The following is a 17,882-nucleotide window of genomic DNA, read 5'->3' on the forward strand; positions in this document are numbered from 1 at the left end:
ACTGTTAGAAAAATCAAAACTATCAGCTCTCCTCAGAAATATTCTCCTCTTTGTTTCAAACAATGTCCTAAAACTCTCTTCAGCAGATTACAACTTTTGACGATGCACTTTCAGTTTTCTTTTTGCAAACGAGCCGCTCTGTCGTTAGCCTAAATTGTCGCAGCTGTGCTGCAGAGGGCAGGTGCGATCGAGTGATGATTGACAGCTCTCTGAGCCACTAACATTGCAATAATATTGCAGTCAATCAATAAGATCAAAATTCATGTAGCCATTAGCTAGTTTCTCTTTTAGTCAACCTTCTGGGAAGAAGGAAGTAGCTTCTGAATGAGCAGTGACTGAGAAATGCGGACAGCCAAAACACTCGGCTTTGTTTAGCTTTTAGTAACTATAACTGTAACAAAGGTTCTTTGTGTGGGAAGAAGAAGACAGGGTCGGCGTTGAGGTAAGTAACAGATCTTTTTATTTTTTAATCACAACTGCAAGGACAGCTCCCACTATGTGGCCGTCGTTCAGCTCTCTCTCTCTCGACTGTTCCTCCCGTTCTCCTTAAGACGGGTGTCTCTCCGGTCCAATCACTAGAATAAACAGGTGTTGCTTATTATTTCGGATTGGCCTGCTGATTAGCCGCCGGGCTCTGAGCATGCTCTCCCCCTTTATTGGGTTTTCGATCATGCTTACCTCTCCACAATAACTTTGACTTTTTATTCAGTTTGTGCTCTTGTTTTATCTATAACACTGTAAGCTATGACATAAACTTGCCTTTTACCGCAAAAACGGCGTTTTCACGTGTGAGTACCATGGTAAAACGGTGTAAACAATAGGTCTCCTGCAGAAATTGTGACATAAACAAATGAATAACCATCCATAATACAACACTATTGTGTTGGTGGACTAAATGTGTTTGATGGGATGTTTTTCTGTGGACTCTTACCTTTCAAAATAAACCGTGATGTACAGCAATGTACGCGTGTGTGTGTTGTTATTACATGATATGTACGCCATATCTAATAAGCGTTTTCTGCAAAACCTACACAAAGCAAAAACATTCTTTATAAGCTTTCCCTTGAAAAACAACTAGCTGCAATGGGCTCTCTCCCAGGACAGCACGGCAAACTAGCTCTACTATCAATCATCAGCTAAGTGTGAACTCTTGAAGTGAAGTTTATTTATAAACAAATTTCGAGAGGATCACGTGCTTATGATTGTTCACAGCTGTTCCAACTTTAGCTAATGACTGATTATCCTATCAGACAATCCTTAACTCACTATAAATAACCAGACTTTTCTCATCTCAATATCTTCATCTTGAAGAAACCCCCCCACCCAACCCTACTTTCCCTCCTTTCAAATGGGCTTCATGGTGGCCAGCGATTAGCGCTGCTGCCTCACAGCAAGAATGTCCCTGGTTTAATTCCTTTCCAAACCAGACAGCATTTCTGTGCGGAGTTTGCTCATTCTCCCGTGGTCGCGTGGGTTTTCCAATGGTCCTCCGGTTACCTCCCACAGTTCAAAAACAAGCACTCTATACAATTAATCAAAATACATTAGCTAAACTCTGAGTACACCTTTCAGCATACATATCCGACACTTAGCTACAACAAGCAAGAAGGGGAGTCATTGAGATCTACCTGAGCTCAAACTCCCCTCTCGCCTTGCAACTGGAGGGAGCCCAGGGCCCGAGGATCTTGTAAGCTCAGGGGTCTCTCCCGGGACAGCACGCCAAACTAGCTTTACTATCAATCATCAGCTAAGTGTGAACTCTTGAAACATTTTATTATTTCATAAATAAAATAAGTAAAATCAGTCCTGGATCAACACAGAAAAGTAATAGGACAAAAGCTACACATCTCCTGAGTATATGTTTTGAATTTGATGACAATATTATGCAAAATGAAATGTCTGAAATTATTTTTTAGAGACAATGTCTTGTGAATTTCTCCCTCTCCTTGTTTGTGGAGAAGCAGGGGGTGCACTGCACAGCTTGAACCTTATATGTGCACGTGCCTGGCGGTGCTGGTGGCGGGTTTGGGTCAATCATGCTGTAAAATAATCAGTGTTAGAATGTGCTGTTATTGTTTCACTGAAACCTTTCTTTCTGATGCACACGACTATAATGACTGACTCACTCTACAGGGTTTTTAAAAACCTAACAAATTATGAAGTCAAGCAGCATGTATGCATAAGGTTTGAAATTCATGGCGCATCACACACTAGGATGTTCGTTCCCGAGGAAACGTATCACGTTATCTATAGGAGACTGTAATACTGCACAAATGATAGCACGACACTTCGCTATAGCGATACTATATTGTTTGTAGCAAAAAGAAACAAAACTGGATAAAAAAACCTGCATGGAGATGGCGATGACATGGTGTCACCGACTCTGTCCCAGTCATTCCCCTCGCTGGCCAGCAGAGGTCACCGGACATTACGTCATACTCAGACACTGATTGCAACACACCTGCAGCACATCTCACTGATCACCACACAAACACATATAAGCAGGCCAAACACTTACTCCAGTGCGAAGTCTTGTTCTGCCCTTGCTGACATTACTGAGCCTTCATCTCCTTGTCTGATCTCCCCGTTATTACCTGGACTGTCCCTCGACCTTGCCTTGCCTGCCTTGAACCTTGCCTTGTACCTCGACTTTGATCTACGCTGCTAGCCTTGAACCCTCCCTGGTATCTTGCCTTTAATCCACGCTGCCTGCCTCTGACCCATGCCTGCTATCACTATCCCTGACAGCCAGCTGCCAGCCCTTAGACCCAATATTACGACGTTTGATGTGAGTTTGCACACTAGTGCTTACTGTATGATTGTGATTAAACTGTGTTTAATAAATATACTGCAAATGGATCCCTCTGTGTCAGACTCCTCATTACACCTGGATAATCTGTTGTTCAACGAGAAAAGATTGCAGACCCGACACCGTGACGGTGTTAATCATACAAACGCAGTTAGTGTTTATGATCATTAAAATTAACAACTAATATTCATAACAAATTAATAACTCCTCTTGCTTTAGAATTTATGTTTTAGAGATTGTGTCGGCGCAATATTGCGAATGAGATTATGAAGATTGATTAAGAGCATGCTTTTCCTTTATTGCATACTTTCCGCAAAGTATTTATTTATTTAATTATGTAGAAGTAATGAGGACAATATTCAATGGCAAAAAAAATCCTCCCGTGCCACCAACAAATTAGGCCTCTGTATGTACCCATCCCAAATAGCCTGCCTACGTTAATTTACATTTTTGTATAAATTAAGAAATAACAAAAATCAAAGAATTATGCTTAAATATCCGTACAAATGTATTTATTTATGAACTTTCCTGAATGAAACAATACAATACCGCTTATAAAATAAATTAAATAAATAAACATTAACTCCTTGAAATTATTATAATAATAATTATTAAACATTACATTTTTAAGAACTTTACAAATAGACTAAATTACACTTCACTAGTCAGTAATAATTGTAAAAAGAAAACGAAGAACAAAAAAAATCAGCCTACTAGTAACAATGTATGTCGAAAAAAAAAAGTTGAAAAAAAAAAACAGCGTAGGCTACTAACTCTCCTTGTTTTCTATTGATGGCCTATTTTAAATTCTTTGCCAGAAAAACTAGCATGTTGACTTTGTCCGGTTTAAGCAAATTCCTAATTGGGGTTACAATGCTTCCAGCAGCACTGAATAGACGTTCAGACGGCATGTTTGTAGCGCAAATGCACAGATATTTTTCTTCAGGTCTTCAGTGATGTGCATTATTTCTTCTATGAGTTCGTCGGTTATATCTTCCTCTTCAAAACTATTTCTGTATCTAGGATCCAAAGTTGCTTTTGATAGCATTTTTTACCCCTCTAAATCTTTGTATTTATCCTCCAAGACAGCAATCATCTTTGTTTTGAGTTTTTTGTTAACTCGCTGTCTTCTAGCAAAGGGTCAAGGAGATAGTTGGTCAACAGTCTTAGTACAGGTCTAACCGATGAAACAGTAACAATCTTCTCGTTCGATAAAACATCTGTCAATTCTGCAACTAGTTTAAGGGCTGGGTTTATCAACTCCAGCACTGCGATGTTCTGCCATGTCAAGTTCAGGTGTTGATGCTTTCGTTCATCCAGTGCTTTCTTAATTGCGCTGCCTTGCTCCAATACCCTTTCGATCATTTTTTGTTTACTTCCACCTCGTGTGGGACAATCCTGTTGGCACTGTGAATAATAAATAAATAGTCCCTAAATTTTATTTCAGGGCTTTTTTTTCTGGCAGACAGCCAACACTTGTTAATCCTTAACTGTTGACTGACAAAATTAGAACGTTAAATTATGTTTAGAAAATGTAAATGTGACTCTTTAAAAACACAACCTTGTTTTTTTTTATATGTTTTTCAGGTTTCACTTTACATTAATAATAATAAAAGGAACAAAATAAACGAAACCATATTTTACTTAGCCTACTAATTGATATAGCCTATAAAGAAAACAAAAAAAAAAGAGTCTTTACTGAGCTTTGTTACGTTTTTTGTGACCATAAAAATTATGGATCATTAAAATTGTTTCATATAAACCATTTAAGAACAAAATACAGAAGCCTCTCGCACACATATAACATCATTTATAGCTCTGAGAAACTGACATTGCAGCCTGTGAATAATAGGTAATAGGCTAAGTATATTAATTAAATTTGTATTTTATATGTACATATTTTAATTTAATTTTATAATTGTATATAGGGGAAAGCGGAGCTCAAAGTAACACTTTTTGGTCGAGGACAAATAATGAACAAAATAATTGGAATTGGACAAATCATATTGTTTTACCAACAATACACAAGCCTTTCCTACAAATGAGCACCGGCTATTGCTGGTTTCTGTGCAGTATTGACAAAAGTGACCAGAGTAAAAATGTTAGGCCTACTATTTACCCCACCTGCAGGGCAAGTTGTAAAACATAGAGGGTTAGTTGTAACACATGCTTATGAAATCAGATTTCACACAATTAATTTAAATTCAGTTTACTTTAAATCGTATTTCCCTCAGTACTTAACTAATTGTTTTATTCTACATAACACAGCATGTTTGTTTATTTATTTATCTGTTAGATAAACACATTTGGATTTATTTGCATTATTATACATTATTATTCAATGCATTTATTTGCACCATTAGCAATAAAAATATTAAATGATTCCATATTTTAGCCTAGACGGTAATCACAACAATATAGTATTTTAATTACATACTTTCACAGATTTTTTAAAAATAAAAAACTATACACTATAATAAAAAATACTTTTATGCTGCAAAAAAATGGTTTCTCCTGTGTTTCTCATCTAAATTTCACTGAACTATTTCAATAATTGGCAGAACGTCAAAAATAAACTCTGTTACATTTTTATATCTCATTACTTTGTGCCCTGCGCTCTCCTTTAATTTTACAATATTTATTTCAACTCACCAGTGTCAAACTGTGCGTTGGTAGGTTTAAGGCCTCTTGCTCTTCACGAAGTGTCTTCTTTCTTGACCAGCTGTTGGTGAATGCAGTAACCAAATTTTGGCACAAACCCATGGCTCTAAACGTTCTATCTTTCTCACCTGACATTGAGTTTGTGACTGACTTGGAGTCATATTCACGCTGGACCACATATCAGTCATGGCAGAAAAGAAATCAAGGTCGTGTAGTTCCGTGATGATTTTCTCCTTGGTTTCGTCGAATAGTTGACGAATGACAGTGTTTGAAAAGTATTTTCTGCTTGGGAGTTTGTACTTTTTACTGTTCGCAGTTTTCTCTACAATGCGGAGCGGCACGGTTTCAACTATTAAATATGTCACTACAATTCTCGTCAATGTCTTCCATTTATCACTTTCTCTGTATTTGGTAATTTTTGAAATGGCCTCTGCAATACCTGGCTGAGTAGCTGGGTGTTTGCGTTCAGAAGACATGAGTTTGCTATAAGTGGCTGGGTGACATTACCGGAGATGGCTGTAGAGGTTCGACGTGTTTGCCCATTTAACACTTATCTTTTTGAAACAAACCCTAAAAATCGCTTCATCCAAATTAATTGGTTCGCCTTTTTAGTTCGGCACGAATCCAAAATGTTCCCATATTGGCTACGTAACATTTGCTTTTCCAATGAGATTCATGGCTGAACTGGGAACTTGCTGAATTGCGCCTTAATTCTTATACTTGACAACGTAATGGAAATGTTTGTTCTAGACAACGCAATGTCACGGCAATTCGTATCTTTTTGATTTAGTGGCTAACTCGTATAGAATTCACATGATCTAATTTGTACTATTTAGTACAATTTGCTCATCACGCAATGACGGTTATGCCGAGTTCAGAATGCATGACTTTAAAACTTGTCGTGTCACAGCTGTTTTCACACTGCATGACTATCTGGGCTAGCGTTTCGTCGCTGCTTTGTTTACACTGCAAGATGGTTCGACGACATGGACATTTACATTGCATGACTTTATTATAGGGAGAGTCGCCGACAACTTCGTCCAAACTACGTCTCACAGCCAAAAACATGTAGTATATCTTTTGTTATTAACAACATAATGAGAAAGAAGCCTTTAATGGGGTAGAACATGTACATGTTTGCTCACCTGGGTTTAAAGGGAATAAGCCATTTCTCCTCAACTTAAGTTGATAATAAACAAATTTTTTTCTGTATGAAACGTCAAACAGACGTGGTTGCTCCTGAGCCCTGTCAAACCTCCACTAGTTTTTCCTCCATTTCGTGGTTCCAAATAAACCGAAAAAGAGCGCTTTTAACTTCTCCCCCAGCCTCCCGCTGACCTGCAGCAGGTTTACACACACGCACACACAAGTAAAAGCTGCTCTCTCATTGGCTGTAGGCGATGGCTGATGTTATTTTGAGTCAAAACTCAATTCACACGGCATGATTTGAATCGCCGACAGCTCCAGATATTTACCACGCCAAATATCTCACAGGCATCGGCGACTCATCGGCGATTCTCTCAGATCGCGTCTTTGATAGTTCATACTGTGTGATTGTCACACACGTGCTCGAGCAGCGATTTGCCTGTGATTTCAATCTAAAATCACGCAGTCTGAACTAGGCATTAGGGGTGGGGTGCCATGCCTCCTTTTTAAAATAGTACATTTTCGTCCCACTAAACTCGTACAAATTCATACGAATTAGCCACTAAGCTGACAAAACGTAAAATACTTACGTTTCCTCGAGAGTGCGTGACGTCACATACTACCGCCGGTGGCATGGACAACTGCGGTCATGCGGTTGTCACGGTGACCGTCACAGCCCTACATATGCTAATTTATACACATAGCTTAGCTTACTGATGTAACAATAGCCATTCAGATAAATGGCAAACATACTGCATGATAATGCTAAACATTACTGAAAGATTATGGGTTGCAGAGAGACATTTACACTTTTAGGCACAAGCCATCTCCCTCGTATACGAAAGTAAGACTTCATCTATGTTGTGTAAGTATCAGCTCTCAGAAATATTCTCCTTTGTTTACTTTTTGCAAACGAGCCGCTCTGCCGTTGGCTTGAACTGTTAGCAGCTGTGCATGCACTCCGTGCAGTGGGCAGGTGCATCGAGTAATGATTGATAGTTCACTGCAGCCAGTAACAGCAAAAAGTGTGCAGTAACAAGAAAATCACACAGCCATTGACTAAATTCTCTGTCAGTCAAACTTCTGGGAAGTAGGAAGTGACTGATCGATGGCAATCTCCGCGTCCCTAATGGCACACTACACACTATGCACTCATGCACTATGTACTTATGCACTTACACACTCAGCAGGATAGTATATGTATGTAGTGTCGTCCCAAATGGCACACTAATGTTTTTTTTAACTAAGCGGAAATTCAAACTGTTTCCCTGATGACGTTTGACGGTTGCCAAATCAGTGAAATAAACAACCGAATTATCAAATAATACTTGCCGTGAGTATAACCGCATTCACCATCGGGAGGCGCTATATTTACTCTCGTAGGAAAATTTTGCTTTCACCATCCAAAATAAATAAAGTTATTCAACATGTGCGCCCGATAGCTCCGCCCCTTCCGCTACGTAAGCAAACCTGCGGTCGTTGAGTGCGTGAAGTGTCCATCATTACACACTTCATTTTAGCGGCTGAATGAGTGCATCATCCGGGTAATTAAAGTGCACTTAATGTTTATAGAGTTTTCAGTGTGAACATGCTACTTACACTATTTATACTACAAAATGGCGTAGAATAGTGCATAAGTATGCGATTTGGGACGCAGCTAATGACTGAGAGACATGCAGACGGTCAAAACACTCGGCTTTGTTTAGATTTTAGTAACTATAACTTGGACTTTTTATTTAGTTTGTGTTCTCATTTTATCTGTAACACTGTAAGCTATGACATCGACTGGTCTTTAACTCTGACGACTGTGTAAGTACCATGGTAAAAAGGTGTAAACAATAGGTCTCTGGAAATACATTCTTTATGAGCTAGCTTTATGATACTAGCTTAGCAATTTTGTCGCTAGATTCAGCAACTTTTCATACTACCCTAGCAACTTTTTACATAAGCACCTAGCAACAAATTTAGCAATTTTTAAAATTAATTTGGCTACTTTTAGCAATTTTTAAAAAGTGTCTCAAAAGAGCAGTGGCTGCAGGCTTCACTTAGTAGAGTAAATTGGTAGCTCAGACTGTTTTTCATTACTGTTAATATACTGATATTTGTTAACATGTATAATTGTTGGTGTTTTAGGTAGCAATAAATTCAAATAGTTATAATAATTGTTGTCACTTTAACAAGTGTGTTGATATTACAAGTTAAAAACAGTAAGAACACAAGCTGTGATTGTTTAAAAGAATGTAACTGTTCATTACGGCGACGCTGTAGCACAGTAGGTAGTGTTGTCGCCTCACAACAAGAAGGTCGCTGGTTTAATCCTCGGCTCAGTTGGTGTTTCTGTGTGGAGTTTGCATGTTCTCCCTGCGTTCGCGTGGGTTTCCTCCGGGTGCTATGGTTTCCTCCACAGTCCAAAGACATGTGGTACAGGTGAATTGGGTAGGCTAAACTGTCTGTAGTGTATGAGTGTGTGTGTGTTCGTGTTTGTGTGTGTGAATGTGTGTGGATGATTCCCAGAGATGGGTTGTGGCTGGAAGGGCATCCACTGCGATAAGTTAGAAGTTCATTTCACTGTGGCAACCCCGAATTAATAAAGGGACTAAGCTGACAAGAAAATGAAGGAATGAACTGTTCATTATCAGTGTAAAAAATATCTAAAAGTGTTTGTATTACTTTTACAAATTGTCAACTATTTTTTTCATACGAATCTAAATGGACATATTTCAAATAATGTTTTTGCTGAGATGGCCAGTCAATTTGAGAAAACAAACAATGTTTTAAATTTCTAAGGGCTTATTATGTGGTCCTGTCACCATCTTGTGGATAGAAAATGTCAACTGTCTTTGGTCTACTCATTATAATCAGCTAATGACTGCCAACGCGCTGTCTCTCAGAAATTATAAATATTTTAAAATAGGCACTATTCTTATAAATAAACTGCATAGTTGCAATCTAAACTACATTCTTGACAAAAGAAAATCCTTAAAAGTAAATTATGTTGTCCAACAGCATGAATAGTCGTCAAACTGTACAGTGTCATCTGCTTGTTGCTGTATGTGGGTAGAGTAATACGCAAGGGTTTGGAGGCTGGTCGAGTGCTGTTACTGGCAGAATATCTCTGGGCAGCTATCAGCCAATCAGATTAAAGAACCAGACAGAACGCTCCGGTTACTAATGTAAACCTTGGAAATGCTATTGTGGAGAATCCAAGAATCCAAGGACATTTCGTTCAGAAAGCCAATCTTCTGAAAAGAGTATATAATTAGTCCAATGAAATGCCAATGAGTTGACAGCATCAGCTTGCGCAGCTTATGCTCAATGCAATCAGTTTGCCAATATAAGCACAGTAAGAGCAAGGCTGAGGCATCCTTATTTTGGCTGAAGAGACTTAAACCCACAGCTAAGAGGCAGTCATTATGGCGAAAGAGCATAGCATTTCTGTTTACCCCCTCGGGGAACGAGGGTTACATTAGTAACCGGAGCTTTCCTCTTCGCATAGGGAACTTCAATGCTACATAGATCTACCTAGCTACCTAGATCTACCTAGATCTACCAGATCTACCTAGCCTTACTGCCTAATGACTACAGCCCCATTGACACCCTCTGCCAATGCATTGATGAAATTAACAATTGGATGTGCCAAAATTTTCTTCAGTTAAACAAAGAGAAAACTGAAGTCCTTGCGTTTGGGAACAGAGATGAGGTTCTCAAGGTGAATGCGTACCTTGGCTCTAAAGGTCAAACGACAAAAAATAAGGTCAAGAATCTTGGTGTGACTCTGGAGTCAGATCTAAGTTTCAACAGTCATGTCAAAGCAGTCAGTAAATCAGCATACTATCATCTCAAAAATATTGCAAGAATCAGACGCTTTGTTTCCAGTGAAGACTTAGAGAAACTTGTTCATGCTTTTATCAGCAGCAGGGTGGATTACTGTAATGGACTCCTCACTGGCCTTCCCAAAAAGACAGCCAAGATTCTGACCAGAAGCAGGAAATCAGAGCACATCACACCTGTCCTCAGGTCTTTACACTGGCTGCCAGTTACATTCAGAATAGATTTTAAAGTATTATTACTGGTCTATAAATCACTAAATGGCCAAGGACCTCAATACATTACAGATATGCTCACTGAATACAAACCTAACAGATCACTCAGATCTTTAGGATCTTATAAACTAGAAATTCGAAGGGCTCAGTCAAAGCAGGGTGAATCTGCCTTCAGCCACTATGCTCCTCACTGCTGGAATCAGCTTCCAGAAATGATCAGATGTGCTCCAACATTAGGCACATTCAAATCGAGACTAAAAACACATCTGTTTAGCTGTGCCTTTACTAAATGAGCACTGTGCTGCGTCCGACAGATCGCACTATTATGTTTTTTGTTTTCTTTTTCATCCTTGTATAACCTATTTTAACTCATTTTAATTTGTTTTTATCTGCTTTTAATAATTTTTATTGTCTGCATTTTGTTCCTAAACTTGTCTTTTTATTTCCTGTTTATGTAAAGCCCTTTGAATTGCCACTGTGTATGAAATATGCTATATAAATAAACTTGCCTTGCCTTGCCTATTGTGGAAAATCAACTTCCCTTGCCCTTTCTTATCCCACTCCAAAAGAAGATTTACTGATTTAGAAATATTTTTCGGGAGCCGCAAAGCATCTAGAATAGAGTATTTAAATCTCATAGTTAAATAGAAACTGAGGTATATAACTGTTACCGACTGGGGTGGATTGACAGTGGACAACAGGAGGTAAGATCCAATATGCAGTTTTATTCAAAGTCAGGCAAGCAGTGGTCATCAGGTGCAAATGGCTATATGAAGGCAGTCCAGAATCGTAAACGTTAAACAGGCAAAAGGTCGAAAGGCAGGCGGCTAAACAGGATAACAAAGGTACAAGGCTAGGATCGAGACACGGAGAAACAAGACAGGGAAACGCGTTGTAATGTTACTAGGAAGCAAACAAGACTCGGCAAACTGGTAGCGTCAATGAGTGGCTTTTGAATGGAGTGGAATCAGTCTGTGAACAAGGTCCAGCTGGTGATGCAATCAGGATAGATGTCTGAGCAGGCGTGTGTGTCTGGGAGCAGTGCATGTATGAATGTGTAGTCCTGGGGAATGCGGAAGTCCTGAGAGTTCGTGTGAGAACCAGCGACCTCTGGAAAGCGATCGCTGGTTGTGTGACATAGCCCCCCCTCTAGGAGTGGATTCTAGACACTCCACTACTGTTCAGGCGGGAGGCGGAACAGGGGGAGGGATGGAGGGCCAGGACCATGCAGCTGGGGCATCCCTGGGGCGTGGAGCTGCGGAGGGCCTGGAGACTGGAGCTGCGGAAGACCCGGAGAGTGGAGCCAGTGGTCCTGGATCGTGTGGCAGCGAAGGACCTGGAGTACTGCGAGGAGCCGGCAGGGTTGGAGGCTTGTAGGGAGCCGGCAGGGCGAGGAGCCGGGTTGGGACCAGCAAGGCGAGGGGCGGCGGCCATTCGGGAAGCTCAGGCGGCGGCGGCCGTTCGGGAAGCTCAGGCGGCGGCTCTGGCTGAGGAGCGGAAGTCCTGAGAGTTCGTGTGAGAACCAGCGATCTCTGGAAAGCGATCGCTGGTTGTGTGACAATAACTGCAAAAGGTCCACTTTTTGAGGAAAAAGGACCACCCCTTTCATCAGGCTAAGGGCCTGATATAAACACTTTATAAAACAACTTTATTTTTAAAAAAATTTCTTTAAATCTTTTCAACTTCAGTAGAGACTGCAGTGAAACCTTTAGGAAAAAAGTACAGTGACTTCTGCTTTTAGTAAATTATTGAGAGCAAAAAAAAAGAAAAAGAAAAAAGACAGCCCATTCCTTTCCATGGCCCACATTGCTGTATTTTCCCATTGCTATGTGTCTCTTCCAATAGAACAACATTAGTATTCTTTTGCTTAACCCCAGATAGCAGGTAGTAATCGGCCCGAGCTCGGCTGCCCCACGGTGCCTCCGGCTCCGACTCGGCATCGGCGAGTGTTATCCGGGCCGAGTGCGGCCCGCAGCTCGCTCGCGCACATGCGGTTGTGATGCGGCTGTAAAGCACTGGCCCGATTCCGGTCAACCATATCCTGGCCGCTTCTGGCAAGGACTCAGCTGATGGCAACTGATTAAGTTCTTATTTTATCTAGTAATCTGTTTGCTCCACGTTTAATGATAATTTGAGAAAATATTCATGGTACGATAGCAAAAAAAAAAAAAAAAAAAGAATATTTAGTGTGGATGGTCGCAATGTTTAGACGCAAACAAAACAATATTATTTATAAATAGATTATACATGTCATCTAGAGAAAAACTATGTAAAATTCGCTTATTTTTGAGATAGCACGCTCCTGTTCTGACTGATTTTTTTTTAAAGCAGAAGTTGGTTTCATAATAAACACATGCGTTACTAAACTCCTGATCCAAACTCCAATCCAGACGGTGGCGGTAATGCTCCAAAAAGCTGGTTGTCAACCACCATGGCACGAAGATCACAAGAAGAAAAAGTTTGGTTTTTCAAAGATTTCGCGTGGATTCCGGTCAGAAAGGTAAGCTTTTTACTGCTTGTGTTCTGTATAATTAGCGAATTTAGAGCTTAAAACATTTCCACGGTGTTTGGTTGTAACAGCGTTTAGTAATTTAAAACAGTTTGATACGAAACGTAACTTGCTTTAAGAAACACGACTGGAGCTAATGTATGCTAACGCTAACAGTTACAAACACGTCTGAAAGTTCCTTTTCCTTTTACACAATGTTAGATTGTAACGTGTGTAGTAACTGAAAACTATTTTAATTATTTTAAAGAAACATGAAACGAATTTGTGTGTATGCTAACTTTGCGTTAAAGAAAGTTTCTGTAGACGAATCCATTAACTAACTTGGCAAAACGTGTTTTTTTCCTGATTTAACATTATAAAGTACCGTGGATGTTGAAAAAATCATTGTACAGGCGTATACTTATCCAACAGTATTAATCTGTGATTATGTGTAAATAAAAACTAATCGTTTTGGATTAATAAAATATTATTGTTTATCTTGTTTATGCAGTTAGTCACGAAAAATGATCGAAACTCGACTGTTTCCTATTCTCTTTAAATTATCCAAGAGAAATATATTACTATGCACTTTAATTCATATGTGTTAGCCTATGTGAATCAATTATATCTTTTGTTCAAGCTGTAATGGTCAGTTAATGTAAAACTGAACGTCTTAAAGCAGATTTTGATGTTTTTTTTTTATTTTTATGTTATTGACAGTGATAAATTCTGATTTAAATGAATGGGTAACAATATTTGTTGGTTAAGTCTTATTGTTCTTGTTTAACAAAGGTTAGTGAGATCATTTTGCAGCACATCACAACCAAAGAAGTCAATGGCACACTCTTTTGAACATGAATAAACATGTTATAGTTGTGTGCAAAAGTCCATTATAAGCTGTAAACTGCTGATACATTTTCAACATAGATTGAGCTTTTCAGACATTACATTACTAATTGCTTCACAAACAGCTGAAATGGTTTATTGTTATTGGCTATCATCATCAAACATTTTTCACAATGGTAGGTTAATCTTCATGGGTACAGAATAATGCATGTGCTTGACCATCTTACAAATCTATGTCTCAGATTCATAAGGCTGTCACTCTGCATGAATCTCCGAATAAATCTTGTGCAACCTTCTGTGTACTGATTATTTACACTATAGGTATTATATGCAATAATTAACTTTGATAGTATTTCAGGATTTGAACTTTTCTTTACGGGAGGTTAACAACAATGTGATGTTTTATTATAGATGCATATGAGGAAGCGCGAAACATCCACACGCAACTGTGATTTCTGACTGGTAGACAGATGAGGACGATGATTGCCTGTCATACATCTAAAGACAGAACAGGTTTGTTTGCAATTATTTTAAACACATACTGTCAACATTATGTCATTGATCTATTACAACCTGTGAGTTTTGCCCTGGCACTATACTAAAGTGATGTTTTGTTTTGTAAATGTATCTGATTAAGGGACAGTATAGACACATCTATACCATGATGAAGAAAAATTACTTGGAACAAAGAGGCTGGATAAAAGGCAGGTATGAAGATTTCAGAAATCAATGCAGAAGTACAAGTACCACAAGTACCATCACCATCAATGACTATGGCAGAAATCTTAAGACCACCATCAAGATGCACAGATACTGTACATTCCAGTACACCAGGCGTGTCCAAACTACGGCCCGCAAGGCTTTTTATAAATATCAATAGAATCTGGCCCGCTATACAAAAATGAACGTAATTCAATAAATAACCACCGGGTGTCGCTATTACATGCATTCAATTAAGCAGCAGTTCTTGTTATGATCTATCTATCTATCTATCTATCTATCTATCTATCTATCTATCTATCTATCTATCTATCTATCTATCTATCTATCTATCTATCTATCTATCTATCTGTCTGTCTGTCTGTCTGTCTATCTATCTATCTATCTATCTATCTGTCTGTCTGTCTGTCTGTCTGTCTACACACAGTTGAAGTCTGAATTATTAGCCCCTCAATGATTTATTTCTTCTGTTTTAAATATTTCCCAAATGATGTTTAACAGAGCAAGAACATTTTTACAGGATGTCTGATAGTATTTTTTCTTTTGGAGAAAGACTTATGTTTTATTTCGGCTAGAATAAAAAGCGGTTTAATTTTTTTTATGAACCATTTTAGGGTCAAAATTATTAGCCCCTTAAGTCTTCAGAACAAACCATTGTTATAAAATAACTTGCCTAATTACCTTAACTTGACTAGTTAACTTGATTAACCTAGTTAAGCCTTTAAATGTCACTTTAAGCTGTATAGAAGTGTCTTAAAAATATCTAGTCAAATATTATTTACTGTCATCATGGCAAAGATAAAATAAATCAGTTATTAGAAATGAGTTACTAAAACTAATGTTTAGAAATGTGTGGAAAAAAATGTTTAACTCTCCGTTAAACAGAAATTGGGGAAAAAATAAACGGTGGCGAATAATTTAGGGGGGCTAACAATTCTGACTTCAACTGTATATATATATATATATATATATATATATATATATATATATATATATATATATATATATATATATATATATATATATATATATATATACACGTGTCTGTGTGATGTATGTAAAATTTGGCCCGCAACAACGTTTGTTTTTTTTGCATCTGGCCCTCGGCCCAAAAAGTTTGGACACTCCTGCTGTACACCTATGAACATTTACAGTCTTTGTTCTAGTGCAGTTTGAGATCAAGACAGAACTTATTGCATCTCGTGATGTCTTTGTAAGAATTGAAGACATCACTAAATTTGTTAAGGTTTAATGCAGCTAGAAAGTAAAGATCAACTAGAGAATATCAGCAGTGTCTAACCCACTGTTGTATTTACAGAAGTTGTATGAGAATAAGCTACAGGTTGATTTTTACTAATCTGTTATTTTTCTTTTTTAGCACGACTGACTGAAGTTTTAAAATCATGCAACGTCATAAAGCAGCAGCTGGGCCTGATTCTCACAAAACCAAAACAGACGTGATGAAATTCCAGATGTAAACACATTTGACCTTCCTTTGGCCAATTTGATTTGGAAAAGCTTGAAAATCAACTAAAGGAGCAGCCTGAACAAATGAAGAAACTGGTAAGTTCAAGCTCTTGCTAATTTCAAAGTGTTTTAAGTTTATTTGTTTTTTTTTATTGTTTTTTTTTTTTTTTTTGCTTCGTAGGTAGCCTACTTTTTTCCTAATTTTTTCTTTTTTTTTTACATTAGTACTTGTTCACTACTAATTATCTGTTTATCTTATCACAGATGGAGTGAGGACAAATGTCCATACCACGCCACTGATAAAGAAGTGGAAAAATGCATTACAAGGTAGCTACAACTTGCCCCTGACAGGGATGGAGGAAGAAAGAAGAGAAAGCTAATGTGTCAAATGTCTACATCACTATTTTGTTTTATTTTTTAAACAACATTTTAAGTGTATTAGGATGTTCCCTGATACTTGAACAATTTGTTTCTTTCATTTGCATTTATATATACATGTGTGTGTGTGTATATATGTATGGTATGTATGTATGTATGTATGTATGTGTGTGCGCCAAATTCTGAAGAAACATCTTGATACATTTTAAATAAACGTAATACAAATAAAATTATAAATATAAAATTGCACAAGACGTGTATATATATGAAATGTATAATCATCTCACTCATGTCTTGCTGTTTGTGCAATTGATTTTGTTCAAGTTTATTTAAAAAAAAGTTTGACTTTATACTTCTGCAATGATATATATATATATATTTGTTTATTATTATTTTAATGTTTTATTTAAAAATGTTTCAAGATGTTTCTTCAGAATTCTGCAGTACTTTTTACAAGTTTGACTTGTATATTTTACGGATTGTCATTGGTATTTTTAAGATGTTTCTTGCTATATCTTAAATTGGTTTCTATATTTAGGTTTATATAAAATTTAGCTGTTTTTTTACAAATTTTTAATTCAAGTCTATTGGGAAAACAGGGTTGTTTTAAAAACATCTGTGTTTGTGTGTAATTTTTAGATTTTTTGTTTAAATCTTTCTGTGTGTCTTTATTGTGTTGTTTTATTGTTGTTTTTATATTGATATTCTTGTGCACTACAAAATTATTTATAAAATTTTAGTACTATTTTTTTCATGCAATTAATAAACGTTTAACATTTATTTATTTTGTCATTTGTCTGATTATTTTCGTTACAGAATATGTATGCAGTTTGCACTTTATTCAAAGGTTAAACGCAGTGCTTACACTTTGTGTTTACATTATAGCCTGTGTTTGCTGTTATATAAATTCAAATGGTTGTAATACCATATATCAAGTACCAATGTAATACCAAAAGGTTTTATAAGGTGTATAAATACAGAGTCGCGCCAGCTCCGGGCCGCAGCGCACATTACCCTCGCGCCGATTTCGGCACGGATGCGCAGCGTCGGCTCGCTTACGGCCGCCGCATCTGGCCCGCTTGATTCGGGCCGGAATCGGGCAGTGAGTCCACAGGCATCCGGCCCGAGTCCGGCAGCCGAAGTTGGGCCGAGGGGTTAGTCTCCGGCAGGCGACAATCTAGCCGGAACTGGCCCGAGTGTATTTTGCTATCTGGGACCAGTTGAAAAATTTCTGCAAGCTTGTTTTTGTCTTTCCATCCCTTGCACCATTGACCATTATTCATTAATTCATTCATTTTCTTTTCGGCTTAAACTGCGGTCACAC

At 38.0% G+C, this 17,882-nt stretch overlaps 2 long non-coding RNA genes across 3 annotated transcripts; one reads left to right on the forward strand and one right to left on the reverse strand.

Moving 5' to 3' along the window:
• On the reverse strand, positions 1 to 12,817 carry LOC141378714 (uncharacterized). Its single transcript, XR_012393950.1, has 3 exons — positions 11,221 to 12,817; positions 10,946 to 11,089; positions 1 to 2,404 (listed from the first exon to the last, which is right to left on the reverse strand). It is a non-coding gene; the product is annotated as an uncharacterized lncRNA (long non-coding RNA).
• A 270-nt stretch (positions 12,818 to 13,087) lies between these two features.
• On the forward strand, positions 13,088 to 16,780 carry LOC137488225 (uncharacterized). Of its 2 annotated transcripts, none has more exons than XR_011007177.2 (4): positions 13,088 to 14,506; positions 14,631 to 14,701; positions 16,092 to 16,276; positions 16,445 to 16,780. It is a non-coding gene; the product is annotated as an uncharacterized lncRNA (long non-coding RNA). The 2 variants fall into 2 exon arrangements; XR_012393941.1 differs by having other exon boundaries at positions 14,631 to 14,697; positions 16,445 to 16,583.
• Positions 16,781 to 17,882: the final 1,102 nt, after the last annotated feature.

Source organism: Danio rerio, chromosome 18 (genome assembly GCF_049306965.1).
Source record: "Danio rerio strain Tuebingen ecotype United States chromosome 18, GRCz12tu, whole genome shotgun sequence".
In the NCBI taxonomy this organism is placed as follows: Eukaryota; Metazoa; Chordata; class Actinopteri; order Cypriniformes; family Danionidae; genus Danio; species Danio rerio.